Below are 23,190 nucleotides of genomic sequence, written 5' to 3'. Positions count from 1 at the left end.
TCGGGACATGCCTGCAGAATGTCACATTCAGGGTTTTAAATTGTTCCAAGTAGATAGAAGTGTCGGGAAGGGGGGTGGGGTGGCATTGTATGTCCGAGATCGCTTGAACTGTTGCATAAAAACGGGTATTAAGTCTGAAGTAACACATACAGAGTCTGTTTGGATAGAATTTTCAGAGGGGCATGAAAAATTAATTTTAGGTGTGATATACCGTCCCCCAAATTTAGATAGGGACCAGGGGAGACTACTATGGGAGGAAATTGTTAGGGCCACAAGGCACGATAATGTAGTAATTCTAGGAGACTTTAACTTTAGTCATATTGATTGGAATTTCTTGACTGGGAATTTAGAATCATACGATTTCTTAGAAGTAGTTCAGGATTGTTTTTTGAAGCAGTTTGTGACAGAACTTACAAGGGGTAATAACCTGCTTGACTTAGTTCTGGCAAACAATGAATCCCTTGTTAATAATTTAGAAGTTTCAGAGGAACTGGGTGCTAGCGACCACAAATCAATTACATTTATAATTGAATGGAAGTATGATAGTAGGGATAACTCAGTAACAGTCCCAGATTTTCGCTTAGCAGATTACGATGGGCTTAGAGAACACTTATCATCTGTTGACTGGGGTAACGAAGAGAGCTATCAATATGACAGTTTTCTGAACACAATACATGCTGCTCAAAGAACGTTTATCCCTTATAAGGAAATTAGATCAAATAGAAATGACCCAAAATGGATGAATAATAGGCTGAAATATCTACTAGGGCATAAGAAAGGAATTTATAGGCGTATCAAAAGAGGCGAGGGTCATCTTATGAATCAGTATATTGACATTAAGAGGGACATTAAAAAGGGGATAAGAAAAGCTAAAAGGGACTATGAAATTAAAGTTGCTATGGATTCTAAAACTAACCCAAAAAGTTTTTTCCAGGTCTATAGAACAAAAGTCAGAGATAAGATAGGTCCCCTTAAAAATAACTATGGGCATCTTACTGACAAAGAGAATTAAATGTGCTCGATTTTAAATAATTATTTTCTCTCGGTTTTTACACAGGAAGACACTAATAATATTCCGGTAATTAATTTTTATAGTGGATCAGAAGAAGATAAATTATGTAACATCACAGTCACTAGTGAAATGGTTATGAAGCAGATAGACCGACTGAAGCAAAATAAGTCACCGGGTCCTGATGAGGTTTTTTCAAGGGTTCTTAAGGAATGCAAAATGGAAGTCTGTGAACCATTAACTAATATTTTTAATTTATCTCTTCAAACAGGTGTAGTGTCTGATATGTGGAAGATGGCTAATGTAATTCCTATTTTTAAAACAGGGGACAAGTCGTTACCGTCAAATTACCGCCCAATAAGCCTGACCTCAATTGTAGGCAAATTATTAGAGTCAATTATAGCTGAGATTATAAGAAGCCATCTCGATAAGCATAGCTTGATTAAGGATACTCAGCATGGATTCACAAGAGGCCGGTCTTGTCTAACTAATTTATTAACTTTCTTCAGTAAAGCTTTTGAGGCTGTTGACCACAATAAAGAATTTGATATTATTTACTTAGATTTTAGTAAGGCTTTTGATAGAGTTCCGCACCATAGACTGTTAAAGAAAGTGGCAGCTCATGGCATTGGGGGAAGGGTGCTCTCGTGGATCGAATCATGGCTCACAGACAGGAAGCAGAGGGTGTCCATAAATGGGGTTAAATCCGAGTGGGGATCAGTAACAAGTGGCGTTCCACAGGGATCAGTCTTGGGCCCGTTGTTGTTTATAATATATATCAATAATCTTGATGAAGGAATTACTAGTGATATGAGCAAATTCGCCGATGACACGAAGATAGGTAGGATAATTGATTCAAACGTAGATGTTAGGGAACTTCAGGAGGATTTAGACAAACTCTACTCTTGGTCAGAAAAGTGGCAGATGCAGTTCAATGTAGATAAATGCAAGGTTCTGAAGCTCGGGAGTGTCCATAACCCTAGCACTTATAAGTTAAATAATGTAGAACTTAGCCATACAGATTGCGAAAAGGACTTGGGGGTTATGGTAAGCAGCAACCTTAAACCAAGACAGCAATGCCTAAGCGTACGTAATAAGGCAAATAGATTACTGGGATTTATATCAAGAAGTGTAAGCAACAGAAGTCCAGAGGTCATACTGCAGCTTTATACATCATTAGTAAGGCCTCACCTAGATTATGCAGCTCAATTCTGGTCTCCATATTACAGAATGGACATAAATTCGTTAGAAAACATTCAGCGTAGGATGACTAAATTAATACATAGCATTAGAAATCTTCCTTATGAAGAAAGATTGAAGACTCTTAAGTTACATTCACTTGTTAGACGAAGAATGAGGGGAGACCTGATCGAAGTGTATAAGTGGAAGATAGGTGTTAATAAAGGGGATATTAACAAGGTCTTGAGGATGTCTCTCCAAGAGAGAACCCGCAGTAATGGATTTAAATTAGATAAGTTTAGATTTAGAAAGGACATAGGAAAGTATTGGTTTGGAAATAGGGTAGTTGATGAGTGGAACAGTCTACCTAGTTGGGTTATTGAGGCTAGGACTTTGGGTAGTTTCAAATTTAGGTTGGATAAGTACATGAGTGGGAGGGGTTGGATTTGAGAGGGACTTGCACATCAGAGCTTATTTCTTGGGTGGCATTGAAAATTTGGTTGGTCAAATGTTTGTTAGTGGGATAAATTGTAAAGGACCTGCCTAGTATGGGCCAACAGGCCTGCTGCAGTGTTCCTCCCTTCTTATGTTCTTATGTTCTATGAAGCTATGAATGATATAAGGTGGTATAAAACTATGAATGATATAAGGTGGTATAAAATTATGAATGATATAAGGTGGTATAAAGCTATGAATGATATAAGGTGGTATAAAGCTATGAATGATATAAGGTGGTATAAAGCTATGAATGATATAAGGTGGTATAAAGCTATGAATGATATAAGGTGGTATAAAGCTATGAATGATATAAGGTGGTATAAAGCTATGAATGATATAAGGTGGTATAAAGGTATGAATGATATAAGGTGGTATAAAGCTATGAATGATATAAGGTGGTATAAAGCTATGAATGATATAAGGTGTATAAAGCTATTTTTAATATTTAATCTTAATACAGTTAATTTAATAATTCCACAGAAGGATACGCATAAATTCCCATGTTTCACACTATAACTGGCTAATTTGAGTCTACGAAGCCTACTAAAACAACTTAATTCTTGCTCTAAGTGGGACATCAGTCATGAAAGTTTTAAGTCGATGTAAAATGGTTTTCTCAAGAAATAACGATACATGGTGTGGAAAGTAATACATACACTGTGCATATGATGTGCACACAGTGTGGAAGGTAAGGCGTACATGGTGTGCACATGGTGTGGAAAGTAAGATTTATATTGATTTATGTTCATAAATACAATAACCACATTAGAATCTACACAACCTAAATCAGTTCAATCCTCTCTTTAAATAATACACCAGTATGGAAAGTTTGAAGCCAGCCAGGAGAAGCATTCCTATAACAATGGTATACAAAACAGGCAATTAAATGAGGAGGACATATATATAACACTTGGATAAGTTTATTCTTAAACTGTTTCGCCTGCTCTGAAGCTTCTTCAGTCGAATATAGAGGGTGACAAATATTGGAGAGAGCAGAAACAGAGGAGAGATAAAAGTTGACGTGATAAGTCCCTCAATCTTGTAGAAGAGTCGAACCCATGACAAACAAGCCTTGAAAGTCACAAGTCAGGCCACTGATACACTGATCAAAGTTGATGCTCACTGGCTATAAGGTTGATGGGTTGATCAATGTCAGTGGAATGATCAAGGTTGATGGATTAGCCAAGGATGATGGATTGACGAAGGTTGATGGATTGACCCAGGTTGATGGAATGACCAAGACTGATGGACCGAGTAAGATTTATGGACTGACCAAAGTTGATGGACTAACCAAGATTGATGGACTGACCATGACTGATGGACTGAAAAAGTTGATGGACTGACTAAGATTGATGGACTGACCAAGATTGATGGACTGACCAAGGTTGATGGACTGGCCAAGATTGATAGACTGACTAAAGTTGATGGACTGACCAAGGTTGATGGACTGACCAAGGTTGATGGACTGGCCAAGGTTGATGGACTGACCAAGGTTGATGGACTGACCAAGGTTGATGGACTGACTAAGATTGATGGACTGACCAAGGTTGATGGACTGACCAAGGTTGATGGACTGACCAAGGTTGATGGACTGACCAAGGTTGGTGGACTGACCAGGGTTGATGGACTGACCAGGGTTGATGGACTGACCAAGGTTGATGGACTGACCAAGGTTGATGGACTGACCAAGGTTGATGGACTGACCAGGGTTGATGGACTGACCAAGGTTGATGGACTGACCAGGGTTGATGGACTGACCAGGGTTGATGGACTGACCAAGGTTGATGGACTGACCAAGGTTGATGGACTGACCAGGGTTGAACTGAACAAGGTTGATGGACTTACCAAGGTTGATGGACTGACCAAGGTTGATGGACTGACCAAGGTTGATGGACTGACCAAGGTTGATGGACTGACCAGGGTTGATGGACTGACCAAGGTTGATGGACTGACCAAGGTTGATGGACTGACCAAGGTTGATGGACTGACCAAAGTTGATGGACTGACCAAGGTTGATGGACTGACCAAGGTTGATGGACTGACCAGGGTTGATGGACTGACCAAGGTTGATGGACTGACCAAGGTTGATGGACTGACCAAGGTTGACGGACTGACCAAGGTTGATGGGCTGACCAAGGTTGATGGAGTGACCAAGGTTGATGGACTGACCAAGGTTGATGGACTTACCAAGGTTGATGGACTGACCAAGGTTGATGGACTGACCAAGGTTGATGGACTGACCAGGGTTGATGGACTGACCAAGGTTGATGGACTGACCAAGGTTGATGGACTGACCAAGGTTGATGGACTGACCAGGGTTGATGGACTGACCAAGGTTGATGGACTGACCAAGGTTGATGGACTGACCAAGGCTGATGGACTGACCAAGGTTGATGGACTGACCAAGGTTGATGGACTGACCAAGGTTGATGGACTGACCAAGGTTGATGGACTGACCAAGGTTGATGGACTGACCAAGGTTGATGGACTGACCAAGGTTGATGAACTGACCAAGGTTGATGGACTGACCAAGGTTGATGAACTGACCAGGGTTGATGGACTGACCAAGGTTGATGGACTGACCAAGGTTGATGAACTGACCAAGGTTGATGGACTGACCAAGGTTGATGAACTGACCAAGGTTGATGAACTGACCAGGGTTGATGGACTGACCAAGGTTGATGAACTGACCAGGGTTGATGGACTGACCAGGGTTGATGGACTGACCAAGGTTGATGAACTGACCAGGGTTGATGGACTGACCAAGGTTGATGAACTGACCAGGGTTGATGGACTGACCAAGGTTGATGAACTGACCAAGGTTGATGAACTGACCAGGGTTGATGGACTGACCAAGGTTGATGAACTGACCAAGGTTGATGAACTGACCAGGGTTGATGGACTGACCAAGGTTGATGAACTGACCAAGGTTGATGAACTGACCAGGGATGATGGACTGACCAAGGTTGATGAACTGACCAAGGTTGAAGGACTGACCAAGGTTGATGGACTGACCAAGGCTGATGGACTGACCAAGGTTGAAGGACTGACCAAGGTTGATGGACTGACCAAGGTTGAAGGACTGACCAAGGTTGATGGACTGACCAAGGCTGATGGACTGACCAAGGCTGATGGACTGACCAAGGTTGAAGGACTGACCAAGGTTGATGGACTGACCAAGGCTGATGGACTGACCAAGGTTGAAGGACTGACCAAGGTTGATGGACTGACCAAGGTTGAAGGACTGACCAAGGTTGATGGACTGACCAAGGCTGATGGACTGACCAAGGCTGATGGACTGACCAAGGCTGATGGACTGACCAAGGTTGAAGGACTGACCAAGGTTGATGGACTGACCAAGGCTGATGGACTGACCAAGGTTGATGGACTGACCAAGGTTGATGGACTGACCAAGGTTGAAGGACTGACCAAGGTTGATGGACTGACCAAGGCTGATGGACTGACCAAGGCTGATGGACTGACCAAGGTTGAAGGACTGACCAAGGTTGATGGACTGACCAAGGTTGATGGACTGACCAAGGCTGATGGACTGACCAAGGTTGATGGACTGACCAAGGTTGAAGGACTGACCAAGGTTGAAGGACTGACCAAGGTTGATGGACTGACCAAGGTTGATGGACTGACCAAGGCTGATGGACTGACCAAGGTTGAAGGACTGACCAAGGTTGAAGGACTGACCAAGGTTGATGGACTGACCAAGGTTGAAGGACTGACCAGGGTTGATGGACTGACCAAGGTTGATGGACTGACCAAGGTTGATGGACTGACCAAGGCTGATGGACTGACCAGGGTTGATGGACTGACCAAGGCTGATGGACTGACCAAGGTTGATGGACTGACCAAGGTTGATGGACTGACCAAGGTTGATGGACTGACCAAGGTTGATGGACTGACCAAGGTTGAAGGACTGACCAAGGTTGATGGACTGACCAAGGTTGATGGACTGACCAAGGTTGATGGACTGACCAAGGTTGATGGACTGACCAAGGTTGAAGGACTGACCAAGGTTGATGGACTGACCAAGGTTGATGGACTGACCAAGGTTGAAGGACTGACCAAGGTTGAAGGACTGACCAAGGTTGATGGACTGACCAAGGTTGAAGGACTGACCAAGGTTGAAGGACTGACCAAGGTTGATGGACTGACCAAGGTTGATGGACTGACCAAGGTTGAAGGACTGACCAAGGTTGATGGACTGACCAAGGTTGATGGACTGACCAAGGTTGAAGGACTGACCAAGGTTGAAGGACTGACCAAGGTTGATGGACTGACCAAGGTTGAAGGACTGACCAAGGTTGAAGGACTGACCAAGGTTGATGGACTGACCAAGGTTGAAGGACTGACCAAGGTTGAAGGACTGACCAAGGTTGATGGACTGACCAAGGTTGATGGACTGACCAAGGTTGATGGACTGACCAAGGTTGAAGGACTGACCAAGGTTGAAGGACTGACCAAGGTTGAAGGACTGACCAAGGTTGAAGGACTGACCAAGGTTGATGGACTGACCAAGGTTGAAGGACTGACCAAGGTTGATGGACTGACCAAGGTTGATGGACTGACCAAGGTTGATGGACTGACCAAGGTTGAAGGACTGACCAAGGTTGAAGGACTGACCAAGGTTGAAGGACTGACCAAGGTTGATGGACTGACCAAGGCTGATGGACTGACCAAGGCTGATGGACTGACCAAGGCTGATGGACTGACCAAGGTTGATGGACTGACCAAGGTTGAAGGACTGATCACGTCATCTTTAACTCACCACTTCTGTTGTCTATAATGTTCATCACCTCTGTATTTGACTGAAGAATCCTGCAGGAGACGAAACTTTCAGTCTAACATTCCCAAGTGTTGCTCTTGTGTAAGACAAACATTCCCAAGTGTTGCACTTGTGTAAGACAAACATTCTCCAGTGTTGCTCTTGTGTAAGACAAACATTCCCAAGTGTTGCACTTGTGTAAGACAAACATTCCCCAGTGTTGCTCTTGTGTAAGACAAACATTCCCAAGTGTTGCACTTGTGTAAGACAAACATTCCCCAGTGTTGCTCTTGTGTAAGACAAACATTCCCAAGTGTTGCACTTGTGTAAGACAAACATTCTCCAGTGTTGTTCTTGTGTAAGACAAACATTACCAAGTGTTGCACTTGTGAAAAACAAACATTCCCAAGTGTTGCTCTTGTGTAAGACAAACATTCCCCAGTGTTGCTCTTGTGTAAGACAAACATTCCCAAGTGTTGCACTTGTGTAAGACAAACATTCTCCAGTGTTGCTCTTGTGTAAGACAAACATTCCCAAGTGTTGCACTTGTGAAAAACAAACATTCCCAAGTGTTGCTCTTGTGTAAGACAAACATTCCCAAGTGTTGCACTTGTGAAAAACAAACATTCCCAAGTGTTGCTCTTGTGTAAGACAAACATTCCCAAGTGTTGCTCTTGTGTAAGACAAACATTCCCCAGTGTTGCACTTGTGTAAGACAAACATTCCCAAGTGTTGCACTTGTGAAAAACAAACATTCCCAAGTGTTGCTCTTGTGTAAGACAAACATTCCCCAGTGTTGCACTTGTGTAAGACAAACATTCCCCAGTGTTGCACTTGTGTAAGACAAACATTCCCCAGTGTTGCTCTTGTGTAAGACAAACATTCCCCAGTGTTGCTCTTGTGTAAGACAAACATTCTCCAGTGTTGCACTTGTGAAAAACAAACATTCCCAAGTGTTGCTCTTGTGTAAGACAAACATTCCCCAGTGTTGCACTTGTGTAAGACAAACATTCCCCAGTGTTGCACTTGTGTAAGACAAACATTCCCCAGTGTTGCACTTGTGTAAGACAAACATTCCCCAGTGTTGCTCTTGTGTAAGACAAACATTCCCCAGTGTTGCACTTGTGTAAGACAAACATTCCCCAGTGTTGCACTTGTGTAAGACAAACATTCCCCAGTGTTGCTCTTGTGTAAGACAAACATTCCCCAGTGTTGCATTTGTGAAAAACAAACATTCCCAAGTGTTGCACTTGTGTAAGACAAACATTCCCCAGTGTTGCACTTGTGTAAGACAAACATTCCCCAGTGTTGCTCTTGTGTAAGACAAACATTCCCCAGTGTTGCACTTGTGAAAAACAAACATTCCCCAGTGTTGCACTTGTGTAAGACAAACATTCCCCAGTGTTGCACTTGTGAAAAACAAACATTCCCAAGTGTTGCACTTGTGAAAAACAAACTTTCCCAAGTGTTGCACTTGTGTAAGACAAACATTCCCCAGTGTTGCACTTGTGAAAAACAAACATTCCCCAGTGTTGCTCTTGTGTAAGACAAACATTCCCCAGTGTTGCACTTGTGTAAGACAAACATTCCCAAGTGTTGCACTTGTGAAAAACAAACATTCCCCAGTGTTGCTCTTGTGTAAGACAAACATTCCCCAGTGTTGCACTTGTGTAAGACAAACATTCCCCAGTGTTGCTCTTGTGTAAGACAAACATTCCCCAGTGTTGCACTTGTGTAAGACAAACATTCCCCAGTGTTGCACTTGTGTAAGACAAAGATTCCCCAGTGTTGCTCTTGTGTAAGACAAACATTCCCCAGTGTTGCACTTGTGAAAAACAAACATTCCCAAGTGTTGCACTTGTGTAAGACAAACATTCCCCAGTGTTGCACTTGTGTAAGACAAACATTCCCAAGTGTTGCACTTGTGAAAAACAAACATTCCCAAGTGTTGCACTTGTGTAAGACAAACATTCCCCAGTGTTGCACTTGTGTAAGACAAACATTCCCAAGTGTTGCACTTGTGTAAGACAAACATTCCCCAGTGTTGCACTTGTGTAAGACAAACATTCCCAAGTGTTGCACTTGTGAAAAACAAACATTCCCCAGTGTTGCTCTTGTGTAAGACAAACATTCCCCAGTGTTGCACTTGTGTAAGACAAACATTCCCAAGTGTTGCACTTGTGAAAAACAAACATTCCCCAGTGTTGCTCTTGTGTAAGACAAACATTCCCCAGTGTTGCACTTGTGTAAGACAAACATTCCCAAGTGTTGCACTTGTGAAAAACAAACATTCCCCAGTGTTGCACTTGTGTAAGACAAACATTCCCCAGTGTTGCACTTGTGTAAGACAAACATTCCCCAGTGTTGCACTTGTGTAAGACAAACATTCCCCAGTGTTGCACTTGTGTAAGACAAACATTCCCAAGTGTTGCACTTGTGAAAAACAAACATTCCCCAGTGTTGCTCTTGTGTAAGACAAACATTCCCCAGTGTTGCACTTGTGTAAGACAAACATTCCCCAGTGTTGCTCTTGTGTAAGACAAACATTCTCCAGTGTTGCACTTGTGTAAGACAAACATTCCCCATTGTTGCTCTTGTGTAAGACAAACATTCCCCAGTGTTGCTCTTGTGTAAGACAAACATTCCCCAGTGTTGCTCTTGTGTAAGACAAACATTCCCCAGTGTTGCTCTTGTGTAAGACAAACATTCCCCAGTGTTGCACTTGTGTAAGACAAACATTCCCAAGTGTTGCACTTGTGTAAGACAAACATTCCCCAGTGTTGCACTTGTGTAAGACAAACATTCCCAAGTGTTGCACTTGTGAAAAACAAACATTCCCAAGTGTTGCACTTGTGTAAGACAAACATTCCCCAGTGTTGCACTTGTGTAAGACAAACATTCCCCAGTGTTGCACTTGTGAAAAACAAACATTCCCAAGTGTTGCACTTGTGAAAAACAAACTTTCCCAAGTGTTGCACTTGTGTAAGACAAACATTCCCCAGTGTTGCACTTGTGAAAAACAAACATTCCCCAGTGTTGCTCTTGTGTAAGACAAACATTCCCCAGTGTTGCACTTGTGTAAGACAAACATTCCCAAGTGTTGCACTTGTGAAAAACAAACATTCCCAAGTGTTGCTCTTGTGTAAGACAAACATTCCCCAGTGTTGCACTTGTGTAAGACAAACATTCCCAAGTGTTGCACTTGTGAAAAACAAACATTCCCCAGTGTTGCTCTTGTGTAAGACAAACATTCCCCAGTGTTGCACTTGTGTAAGACAAACATTCCCAAGTGTTGCACTTGTGAAAAACAAACATTCCCCAGTGTTGCTCTTGTGTAAGACAAACATTCCCCAGTGTTGCACTTGTGTAAGACAAACATTCCCAAGTGTTGCACTTGTGAAAAACAAACATTCCCCAGTGTTGCACTTGTGTAAGACAAACATTCCCCAGTGTTGCACTTGTGTAAGACAAACATTCCCCAGTGTTGCACTTGTGTAAGACAAACATTCCCCAGTGTTGCACTTGTGTAAGACAAACATTCCCAAGTGTTGCACTTGTGAAAAACAAACATTCCCCAGTGTTGCTCTTGTGTAAGACAAACATTCCCCAGTGTTGCACTTGTGTAAGACAAACATTCCCCAGTGTTGCTCTTGTGTAAGACAAACATTCTCCAGTGTTGCACTTGTGTAAGACAAACATTCCCCATTGTTGCTCTTGTGTAAGACAAACATTCCCCAGTGTTGCTCTTGTGTAAGACAAACATTCCCCAGTGTTGCTCTTGTGTAAGACAAACATTCCCCAGTGTTGCTCTTGTGTAAGACAAACATTCCCCAGTGTTGCACTTGTGTAAGACAAACATTCCCAAGTGTTGCACTTGTGTAAGACAAACATTCCCCAGTGTTGCACTTGTGTAAGACAAACATTCCCAAGTGTTGCACTTGTGTAAGACAAACATTCCCAAGTGTTGCACTTGTGTAAGACAAACATTCTCCAGTGTTGCTCTTGTGTAAGACAAACATTCCCAAGTGTTGCTCTTGTGTAAGACAAACATTCCCCAGTGTTGCTCTTGTGTAAGACAAACATTCCCAAGTGTTGCACTTGTGTAAGACAAACATTCCCCAGTGTTGCACTTGTGTAAGACAAACATTCCCCAGTGTTGCACTTGTGTAAGACAAACATTCCCCAGTGTTGCTCTTGTGTAAGACAAACATTCCCCAGTGTTGCTCTTGTGTAAGACAAACATTCCCCAGTGTTGCACTTGTGAAAAACAAACAAGTGTTGCTCTTGTGTAAGACAAACAGTCCCCAGTGTTGCTCTTGTGTAAGACAAACATTCCCAAGTGTTGCTCTTGTGTAAGACAAACATTCCCCAGTGTTGCTCTTGTGTAAGACAAACATTCCCAAGTGTTGCACTTGTGTAAGACAAACATTCCCCAGTGTTGCACTTGTGTAAGACAAACATTCCCCAGTGTTGCACTTGTGTAAGACAAACATTCCCCAGTGTTGCTCTTGTGTAAGACAAACATTCCCCAGTGTTGCTCTTGTGTAAGACAAACATTCCCAAGTGTTGCACTTGTGAAAAACAAACATTCCCAAGTGTTGCTCTTGTGTAAGACAAACATTCCCCAGTGTTGCACTTGTGTAAGACAAACATTCCCCAGTGTTGCACTTGTGTAAGACAAACATTCCCCAGTGTTGCACTTGTGTAAGACAAACATTCCCCAGTGTTGCTCTTGTGTAAGACAAACATTCCCCAGTGTTGCACTTGTGTAAGACAAACATTCCCCAGTGTTGCACTTGTGTAAGACAAACATTCCCCAGTGTTGCACTTGTGTAAGACAAACATTCCCCAGTGTTGCACTTGTGTAAGACAAACATTCCCCAGTGTTGCTCTTGTGTAAGACAAACATTCCCCAGTGTTGCTCTTGTGTAAGACAAACATTCCCCAGTGTTGCTCTTGTGTAAGACAAACATTCCCCAGTGTTGCTCTTGTGTAAGACAAACATTCCCCAGTGTTGCACTTGTGTAAGACAAACATTCCCCAGTGTTGCACTTGTGTAAGACAAACATTCCCAAGTGTTGCACTTGTGTAAGACAAACATTCCCCAGTGTTGCACTTGTGTAAGACAAACATTCCCCAGTGTTGCTCTTGTGTAAGACAAACATTCCCCAGTGTTGCACTTGTGAAAAACAAACATTCCCAAGTGTTGCACTTGTGAAAAACAAACTTTCCCAAGTGTTGCTCTTGTGTAAGACAAACATTCCCCAGTGTTGCACTTGTGAAAAACAAACATTCCCCAGTGTTGCTCTTGTGTAAGACAAACATTCCCCAGTGTTGCACTTGTGTAAGACAAACATTCCCAAGTGTTGCACTTGTGAAAAACAAACATTCCCCAGTGTTGCTCTTGTGTAAGACAAACATTCCCCAGTGTTGCACTTGTGTAAGACAAACATTCCCAAGTGTTGCACTTGTGAAAAACAAACATTCCCCAGTGTTGCTCTTGTGTAAGACAAACATTCCCCAGTGTTGCACTTGTGTAAGACAAACATTCCCCAGTGTTGCACTTGTGTAAGACAAACATTCCCCAGTGTTGCACTTGTGTAAGACAAACATTCCCAAGTGTTGCACTTGTGAAAAACAAACATTCCCCAGTGTTGCTCTTGTATAAGACAAACATTCCCCAGTGTTGCACTTGTGTAAGACAAACATTCCCCAGTGTTGCACTTGTGTAATACAAACATTCCCAAGTGTTGCACTTGTGTAAGACAAACATTCCCCAGTGTTGCTCTTGTGTAAGACAAACATTCCTCAGTGTTGCTCTTGTGTAAGACAAATATTCCCCAGTGTTGCTGTTGTGTAAGACAAACATTCCCCAGTGTTGCTGTTGTGTAAGACAAATATTCCCCAGTGTTGCTCTTGTGTAAGACAAACATTCCCCAGTGTTGCTCTTGTGTAAGACAAATATTCCCCAGTGTTGCTCTTGTGTAAGACAAACATTCCCCAGTGTTGCTCTTGTGTAAGACAAATATTCCCCAGTGTTGCTCTTGTGTAAGACAAATATTCCCCAGTGTTGCTCTTGTGTAAGACAAACATTCCCCAGTGTTGCTCTTGTGTAAGAAAAACATTCCCCAGTGTTGCTCTTGTGGAAGACAAATATTCCCCAGTGTTGCTCCTGTGTAAGACAAACATTCCCCAGTGTTGCTCTTGTGTAAGACAAACATTCCCCAGTGTTGCTCTTGTGTAAGACAAACATTCCCCAGTGTTGCTCTTGTGTAAGACAAATATTCCCCAGTGTTGCTCTTGTGTAAGACAAATATTCCCCAGTGTTGCTCTTGTGTAAGACAAATATTCCCCAGTGTTGCTCTTGTGTAAGACAAACATTCCCCAGTGTTGCTCTTGTGTAAGACAAACATTCCCCATTGTTGCTCTTGTGTAAGACAAACATTCCCAAGTGTTGCACTTGTGTAAGACAAACATTCCCCAGTGTTGCACCTGTGTAAGACAAACATTCCCAAGTGTTGCTCCTGTGTAAGACAAACATTCCCAAGTGTTGCACTTGTGTAAGACAAACATTCCCCAGTGTTGCTCTTGTGTAAGACAAACATTCCCCAGTGTTGCTCTTGTGTAAGACAAACATTCCCAAGTGTTGCACTTGTGTAAGACAAACATTCCCAAGTGTTGCACCTGTGTAAGACAAACATTCCCAAGTGTTGCACTTGTGTAAGACAAACATTCCCCAGTGTTGCACCTGTGTAAGACAAACATTCCCCAGTGTTGCTCTTGTGTAAGACAAACATTCTCCAGTGTTGCACTTGTGAAAGACAAACATTCTCCAGTGTTGCACTTGTGTAAGACAAACATTCCCAAGTGTTGCACTTGTGTAAGACAAACATTCCCAAGTGTTGCACTTGTGTAAGACAAACATTCCCAAGTGTTGCACTTGTGTAAGACAAACATTCCCAAGTGTTGCACTTGTGTAAGACAAACATTCCCAAGTGTTGCACTTGTGTAAGACAAACATTCCCCAGTGTTGCACTTGTGTAAGACAAACATTCCCAAGTGTTGCACTTGTGTAAGACAAACATTCCCAAGTGTTGCACTTGTGTAAGACAAACATTCCCAAGTGTTGCACTTGTGTAAGACAAACATTCCCCAGTGTTGCACTTGTGTAAGACAAACATTCCCCAGTGTTGCACTTGTGTAAGACAAACATTCCCAAGTGTTGCACTTGTGTAAGACAAACATTCCCCAGTGTTGCACTTGTGTAAGACAAACATTCCCCAGTGTTGCTCTTGTGTAAGACAAACATTCCCCAGTGTTGCTCTTGTGTAAGACAAACATTCCCCAGTGTTGCACTTGTGTAAGACAAACATTCCCAAGTGTTGCACCTGTGTAAGACAAACATTCCCAAGTGTTGCACTTGTGTAAGACAAACATTCCCCAGTGTTGCTCTTGTGTAAGACAAACATTCCCCAGTGTTGCACTTGTGTAAGACAAACATTCCCAAGTGTTGCACTTGTGTAAGACAAACATTCCCCAGTGTTGCACTTGTGTAAGACAAACATTCCCAAGTGTTGCACTTGTGTAAGACAAACATTCCCCAGTAATCACACTGGAACCAACATCACAGTTTATTTTATTAAATTAATAAACTATGACTTAGGAAGGTCAATAAGAGCCCTAACCTTCCTTGACTTAGGAAGGTCAATAAGAGCCCTAACCTTCCTTGACTTAGGAAGGTCAATAAGAGCCCTAACCTTCCTTGACTTAGGAAGGTCAATGAGAGCCCCAACCTTCCTTGACTTAGGGAGGTCAATAAGAGCCCCAACCTTCCTTGACTTAGGAAGGTCAATAAGAACCCAACCTTCCTTTACTTAGGGAGGTCAATAAGAATCCCAGCCTTCCTTGACTTAGGAAGGTCAATAATAGCCCTAACCTTCCTTGACTTAGGGAGGTCAATAAGGGTCCCAACCTTCCTTGACTTAGGGAGGTCAATAAGAACCCCAACCTTCCTTGACTTAGGGAGGTCAATAAGAACCCCAGCCTTCCTTGACTTAGAAAGGTCAATAAGAGCCCCAACCTTCCTTGACTTAGAAAGGTCAATAAGAACCCCAACCTTCCTTGACTTAGGGAGGTCAATAAGAACCCCAACCTTCCTTGACTTAGGGAGGTCAATAAGAACCCCAACCTTCCTTGACTTAGGGAGGTCAATAAGAGCCCCAACCTTCCTTGACTTAGGGAGGTCAATAAGAATCCCAGCCTTCCTTGACTTAGGGAGGTCAATAAGAGCCCCAACCTTCCTTGACTTAGGGAGGTCAATAAGAGCCCCAACCTTCCTTGACTTAGGGAGGTCAATAAGAACCCCAACCTTCCTTGACTTAGGGAGGTCAATAAGAATCCCAGCCTTCCTTGACTTAGGGAGGTCAATAAGAACCCCAACCTTCCTTGACTTAGGGAGGTCAATAAGAACCCCAACCTTCCTTGACTTAGGGAGGTCAATAAGAATCCCAGCCTTCCTTGACTTAGGGAGGTCAATAAGAATCCCAGCCTTCCTTGACTTAGGGAGGTCAATAAGAACCCAACGTTCCTTGACTTAGGGAGGTCAATAAGAACCCCAACCTTCCTTGACTTAGGGAGGTCAATAAGAGCTCCAAGCTTCCTTGACTTTGGGAGGTTAATAAGATCCCCAGCCCTCCTTGACTTAGCGAGGTCAATAAGAACCCCAGCCTTCCTTGACTTAGGAAGGTCAATAAGAGCCCAACGTTCCTTGACTTAGGGAGGTCAGTAAGAACCCCAACCTTCATTGACTTTGTTAGGTCAATAAGAGCCCTAACCTTCCTTGACTTAGGGAGGTCAATAAGAGCTCCAACCCTTCCTTGACTTTGGTAGGTCAATAAGAGCAGAAAACTTCCTTGACTTAGGAAGGTCAATAAGAGCCCAACGTTCCTTGACTTAGGGAGGTCAGTAAGAACCCCAACCTTCATTGACTTTGTTAGGTCAATAAGAGCCCTAACCTTCCTTGACTTAGGGAGGTCAATAAGAGCTCCAACCCTTCCTTGACTTTGGTAGGTCAATAAGAGCAGAAAACTTCCTTGACTTAGGAAGGTCAATAAGAGCCCAACGTTCCTTGACTTAGGGAGGTCAGTAAGAACCCCAACCTTCATTGACTTTGTTAGGTCAATAAGAGCCCTAACCTTCCTTGACTTTGGTAGGTCAATAAGAGCAGAAAACTTCCTTGACTTTGGTAGGTCAATAAGAGCAGAAAACTTCCTTGACTTAGGAAGGTCAATAAGAGCCCCCGCCTATTTTTCCATCACCAAGGTATTAGTTAGGTAAAAGGGCACAAGAGTAACCAATATGACATTTTATTGTGGTAAAGTTTCTCTCTCCCGGAGCTTTGTCAAGCCGTTGCGGTAATGAGTCCCTCAGGCTGGAGTCGATGTAATTAACTACATCGACTCCAGGCTGAAGGTATGATTGTCTCAAACGGCTTGACAAAGTTCCTAAAGGGCGAAACGTTGACACAGTAAAATGTCGTATTAGTTGCACTTGTGTCTTTTTACTTAACATATTGTTGGTAATTCTAGCAATATATTGCAAGACACACCTGCGCTCTCAATGTTGCACTTAAAGAAAATGGTTTCTCCAATTGTTGCATCGTAAAAAATTACCCCATTTTATTAAGTATATTAGTAAACTGACAAATAAAAGCCTAAATAACAGTAATAATTTTCGAATTACTGACAAATTATTAGGTAAATGGCCACAGTAAAACGCGCTAGTTCCGTCTGTATCCATTTACCTAACATAAACCTAGGCAGCTTAAAACTGAACTGTAACCTTTGTTTCTCCCATAAATTCGTCAGCATTTAAGTTTGAAGTTGTTAGTAGGAGGAATTTTCTACTTATTGGTAGGAAACATACAATACAGTTTTAAAAATATAATTGTACAAGAAACACCAGAAATCAACTTAGTAAGTTTGAAGCCGATAAGAAGAGGCATTATAAATATGCACGAAAGCTAGTGTCATGTGTTGATACGGAAAATTGAGGAAAGAGCACCTAGGGAGATCAATAACAATCAAAGTCTTCCATTAGGTGCAGCACACCAACGATGTAAGTTTGAAGCCTATCAGAAGAGGCATTGTCAGTTTATGTGCAAGAACCTGGAGAAAAAATCCCACAACCACAGTAGGTATTCCTCTCGGGGGATACCTAAGAACCGGTAATAACTGTTATGCCTCAAACTGACATTGTTCCTTTCTTGTGTTCACTCTTCATATTTTTGCCTTACAGTCCGCTAGAGTCCGTTTGTGTAAGATTATTATTATAATCAAGGGGGAAACGCTAAACCCGGAGGATTATACAGCGCCTGGGGGGGGATGTGGAAGACATTCAGGCTTAATTCGGGGAACTGGAGCACAGATCCAATTCCCTAAATCAAGAGCCCCTCACCAACATCAAGGAACCTTCCTTGAGGGGCCGTTTGTGTAAGAGCAAGTGATTATAATTGTAAGACAACAAGTACCAGACGAGAGTGATATTGGAACTGATCTACAACCATCCACAGGCACTACTGAGGGAGGATCAGGAAAGACCCGGGACCTGAGTAAAGATGTCACTTGTTAGACAGTGGTTCATGGTAGTGCAGGTGTGAAGTTGTCACTTGAAGGACCCAGGTACATGGTAGTGCTGGTGTTGTGGTGTGAAGTTATCACCTGGTGAACCCTGGTTCATGGTAGTGCAGGTGTTGTGGTGTGAGGTTGTCACCTGGTGAACCCTGGTTCATGGTAGTGCAGGTGTTGCGGTGTAAGGTTGTCACCTGGTGAACCCTGGTTCATGGTAGTGCAGGTGTTGTGGTGTGAGGTTTTCACCTGGTGAACCCTGGTTCACGATAGTGCAGGTGTTGTGGTGTGAGGTTGTCACCTGGTGAACCCTGGTTCATGGTAGTGCAGGTGTTGTGGTGTGAGGTTTTCACCTGGTGAACCCTGATTCATGGTAGTGCAGGTGTTGTGGTGTGAGGTTTTCACCTGGTCAACCCTGATTCATGGTAGTGCAGGTGTTGTGGCGTGAGGTTGTCACCTAGTGAACCCTGGTTCACGATAGTGCAGGTGTTGTGGTGTGAGGTTGTCACCTGGTGAACCCTGGTTCATGGAAGGGCAGGTGTTGTGGTGTGATGTTGCCACAGGACATCTTGTTTACTCAAGTTGTTAATTTAACAATGTAAAGTCTGTTTACATTCACGGGGCGTCGACTGCATATGAAGCAATCTCTGCCCTAAACCGGAGTGTAGCCGCGTATTATGTCGGGAGCGAGTAACACCGAGTAACACTGAGTAACACTAATGTCTGTTGTGAAGATCGATTAAGTAAAACTCCTCATTTCATTACTTACATTCCAGGTTTAGATGTCTCAGGTGTGACGTTAATGTGAGTGATGTCATGTTAGGAGTGTGAGGTTTGGGGTGCAAGGTGTGGGGTGTGGGATACCCATCTGACATAAACCAACAAAATGGACTCCATTAAACAAGAGATTATTACCGAAGAGGATAGAGAACTATGTCGTCTGGTGAGTGTTATTATAGATTCAGAGAAAGCGCTAAATTCATCACATGGATGTGAAGGTGAAACAATTCATTACTTAGACTGCACCTTCACCTGGATATTTGAGACAGTCCTTGCTTAGGGCGATGAATAAATCCTTGAGAATGTAGACAGTCATGGCTCTAGGGCGGTTTCTCGGTCCTTGAGTTTCGAGACAGCCTTGGTCTCGTGTTATCACCATGGTGTCTGGAAATGTAAAATGATGTTTAGGATGTTCCTTCCCGAGAATTACATATATTCACTTTTATAATCATGGCATGTGCTTCAAACCACAACTTGCATGATTACTGGGCGTGGGAGAAAGAAAATGGGAGTCGCGTATCTGGCCGGATATGCAGAAAACGTGAAAATGTGTGTATCTCATTAGCACAGGTGAGAGTAGCACCTGCTGGCCTAAACACCGTCATTACTATGAGGATAACTGCTGCTAGCCGCGCCGCCTCTGGCTCCAACACTCGCTTATACCACTGCTCTCTACCCTCACTACTTCTGGCTCTTAACATTCGCTTATACCATTGCTCTCATCCCTTACTACCAACACTACTTGTGGATTTTTTTTTACATAATTTTCCTAAAGGTAGAATATATAAATGAATAATATAATAATTGCGTATTAAAATGTGATGTTATTTGGATCTTTCGAGAAATTTTAAGTGAAGGGGGATGTGGAACAGCCGGAGAGTGAAGCGGAAAGGGAGATGCCATATTGAAACTGAATGTCTGAACACTGGTTCTTTAATAGTGGAATGTAATCAGGCGTTATTGAAGTTCAGTTGGTGTACATAGGCCTCAATCCGTAATTTAGAAATTGCTGACACGTTCCCGCTAAAGAATTAGGATAGTGTAGAAAACCCTTACATTTCGGCAACAAGAACGGAAAAATAGAGGACACCGATTCTTCCTAGGAGCACACCTTAGCTAAGTGATGCTTACCCATAATGTACAGTAGTTTTGGGTTGGCCAACGTAAATTCTAGCTGTAGTGGTAGCGTTAGGGTGTGTTACATAAATATAATAACTGTGATCCAGTAATCAAATGGTGAGTGCTCTTTATATAATATGCACATATTTTTGTAAAATGTATACTCAACAGATCCCCCACCTTTCTTTTCAAGTCACAAACCATCATACAGTCCGCTCAATATCTTGTAATTTACCAACATTATTGTTATTAATTTTTATGTTGTAATATTTGATAGGCCCGACTTTGTGGGTGGGAGTGTGTGTGGGTCTCGGAGGAGAGGCTGGTGCAGCTTAGTGTCTCTAAAAACCCATCTGGCTCTGAGGTACAACTAACATTGGTAAGTACAATAAATTGTTGCTTAGTTCCCCCTCCCCATCCCCTCAAATTAACTACTTATGGTTCCAACACTCGCTTGTGCCACTGTTCTCTACCCTCACTGGCAACACTACTTCTGGCTCCAGAAGTAGTGTTGGTAATAATAGTTCTAATATTCCTTTAAACAATATACACCAACTTTGAAATTTAAAGTTGATTAAAAAAGATGTTCTAAGATTATCATGGAATGAATGGAGGAAGGAACAATATAGCAACCATTATTATTTTTATAATTATTATTAATATTTTCATTATTATTATTTTCACTATTATTATATTTATTATTATTATTAATTTTAATAATAATAATAATAATAATAATAATAATAATAATAATAATAATATTATTATTATTATTTTTATTTTTTTATTTTTTATTATCACACCGGCCGATTCCCACCAAGGCAGGGTGGCCCGAAAAAGAAAAACTTTCACCATCATTCACTCCATCACTGTCTTGCCAGAAGGGTGCTTTACACTACAGTTTTTAAACTGCAACATTAACACCCCTCCTTCAGAGTGCAGGCACTGTACTTCCCATCTCCAGGACTCAAGTCCGGCCTGCCGGTTTCCCTGAATCCCTTCATAAATGTTACTTTGCTCACACTCCAACAGCACGTCAAGTATTAAAAACCATTTGTCTCCATTCACTCCTATCAAACACGCTCACGCATGCCTGCTGGAAGTCCAAGCCCCTCGCACACAAAACCTCCTTTACCCCCTCCCTCCAACCCTTCCTAGGCCGACCCCTACCCCGCCTTCCTTCCACTACAGACTGATACACACTTGAAGTCATTATTATTATTATTATTATTATTATTATTAATATTATTATTATTATTATTATTATTATTATTATTATTATTATTATTATCTTCTTGGAGCAGCAGTAATTTTCTGTATTAATATTAGTAGAATTACCGACTTGTGTCCTTTTACCTAACAGCAGTAATTCTCAAGCGTTATATAGCTGCTTGGTATGTTACAAGGTGAAACAACACTCACAGATCCATGGATCAAGAGCTCTCTAGGGATAACCACAGTAAACATCATCTTTGGCTGGATAAATAACATCAGCGAATGGTATCTTATGTCATGTGTGGCACTGGGAGGTGTGTGAACCTTCAACGATCATTAGAACTTGAGGAGAGTCCATCAAGACTACGCTCTTTACTCTTCCTTAATAAATTTTGTCTTTGTTGAACGCCATCTCTTTCTGCTACTTTCGATACTAGATTTTACCCCAAGCCTATTCCTGTTATTTTTTTTTTTAGGTGTACGTAGCCTACTATCTCCTCTTTAAATATATTTTTAAGACTGGTTAGGTTAGGTAAGATACGTCAGGAAACAGGACAAGTATTTCCTGACGCGGGTCTTAGTCATAACATGACCCGCCGATGAAGCTTTTAATCATCTGATTGAAGCCTTCCACTGGCTGACCCATCCACCCCCTTTAAAAATAATGGTTATGATTATAACCGTTTTATTTACTAATTTCCATTTTTGGACTGTTGGAATCAATAAGTCTTTTTTTTGTATTTCGTTCCGGAGCAAGATGTCATGGGACCTGATGTAGCCTGCATTTGGAGAATTTTGAAAATGGTTATGTTAACAAGGTGTTAGCTGATAGACAGTTTATTACATCGCGCTGCTAGAATTCTAATGGTGGGATAAATATCTCTTAGATCCAGTAGATATCTTTCATGAAAGTTTCGCGTACAGTGAACATTTTTTCTATGTGGCCTTTTGGGTGGAAATGTTCATGTTTAATGGTTACTAAACAAAAAAGAAGGCACAATGAGAATGTGCACTGAACATCACGAAGTTAATACTGTGACAAAAGTGAATGATGTGATGGATGTGGTGGCAGGGTTGAATTACTAAGTTGTAGCTAGATCGCCTGAAAACTTATTATTAACTTCCAGTGACCAGCGATCGAGTGAACTCTCAACCTTTGTGAGCCATTTCTCTCATCGTAAATTGTCTCCAGGATACCTGTAACGATAAAATATATATCCGGAAAGCCAACAGATGTTTAACCACTGAACGAGTCAACACGTGAATAAAGCCTGCACCAGGAGACACTACTGATACATGAACCACCATTGCCACATTGTTTTGCCTTTTAGTATGAAAAACGCCTTAGATAATATTCGTTAAGTGATATGAGGTTTGGAAAGAGTCAGATCGTACCTAGACGATTTAATAATTGTTTAGTAATAGAAGGGAAAAACATAAGTCTATACGATATAAGTTGTTTGAGCGGCTGATTCAAGGGAGGTTGACAGTAAATCTAGAAAGAAAATAAGGTTTGGACTAGGTTATATAAAGTTTTTAGATAACAACGGCCAAGAAAAAGCAGTTATAATGAATGGTGAAGTAGAATAAATTGTAAATAAAAAGGCAGTGATACAATTTCTGAGTATGGCAGTTTTATAAACATACTTTTGTCCTAACCTGCCAAAAGCCACATCGTAATCTTATCAGTTCCAAGATCTCGTAACAGTGCCCCTGTGCTCGTCTCCGAAGTGAATCGAGGTGTCTAATATATATATATATATATATATATATATATATATATATATATATATATATATATATATATATATATATATATATATATATATATATATATATATATATAGCGGGCCTGCTGCAGTATTCTCTTTCTTATGAGTCGCGCATTAGGTGTTGCCTTGTTTTGGGATGTGATAGTGAGATGTGGTCTAGACCCTTTATATGCCTTCCTTTGATGCATTACTTTTATTGTTCCTTGATAATGGGAG

The 23,190-nt window shown here is 41.9% G+C and overlaps 1 protein-coding gene across 3 annotated transcripts in view; it reads right to left on the bottom strand.

The window, feature by feature from the left end:
* The window catches only part of LOC128686616 (uncharacterized), a 414,352-nt gene that overhangs the window by 122,541 nt on the left and 268,621 nt on the right, over positions 1-23,190 (bottom strand). The window contains exon 1 of one of the 3 annotated variants that reach the window (XM_070084302.1): positions 19,121-19,268. The exons of the other annotated variants lie outside the window; for them this stretch is intronic. The gene's annotated coding sequence lies outside the window, so the exon portion shown is untranslated. Of the gene's footprint in view, positions 1-19,120; positions 19,269-23,190 lie in introns of those variants that run through there. 3 annotated transcript variants of the gene reach the window in all.

Source organism: Cherax quadricarinatus, chromosome 12, assembly GCF_038502225.1.
Source record: "Cherax quadricarinatus isolate ZL_2023a chromosome 12, ASM3850222v1, whole genome shotgun sequence".
Lineage (NCBI taxonomy): Eukaryota > Metazoa > Arthropoda > Malacostraca > Decapoda > Parastacidae > Cherax > Cherax quadricarinatus.
Note: the sequence above shows the minus strand (reverse complement) of the source record. Positions and strands in the feature narration are given on the sequence as shown.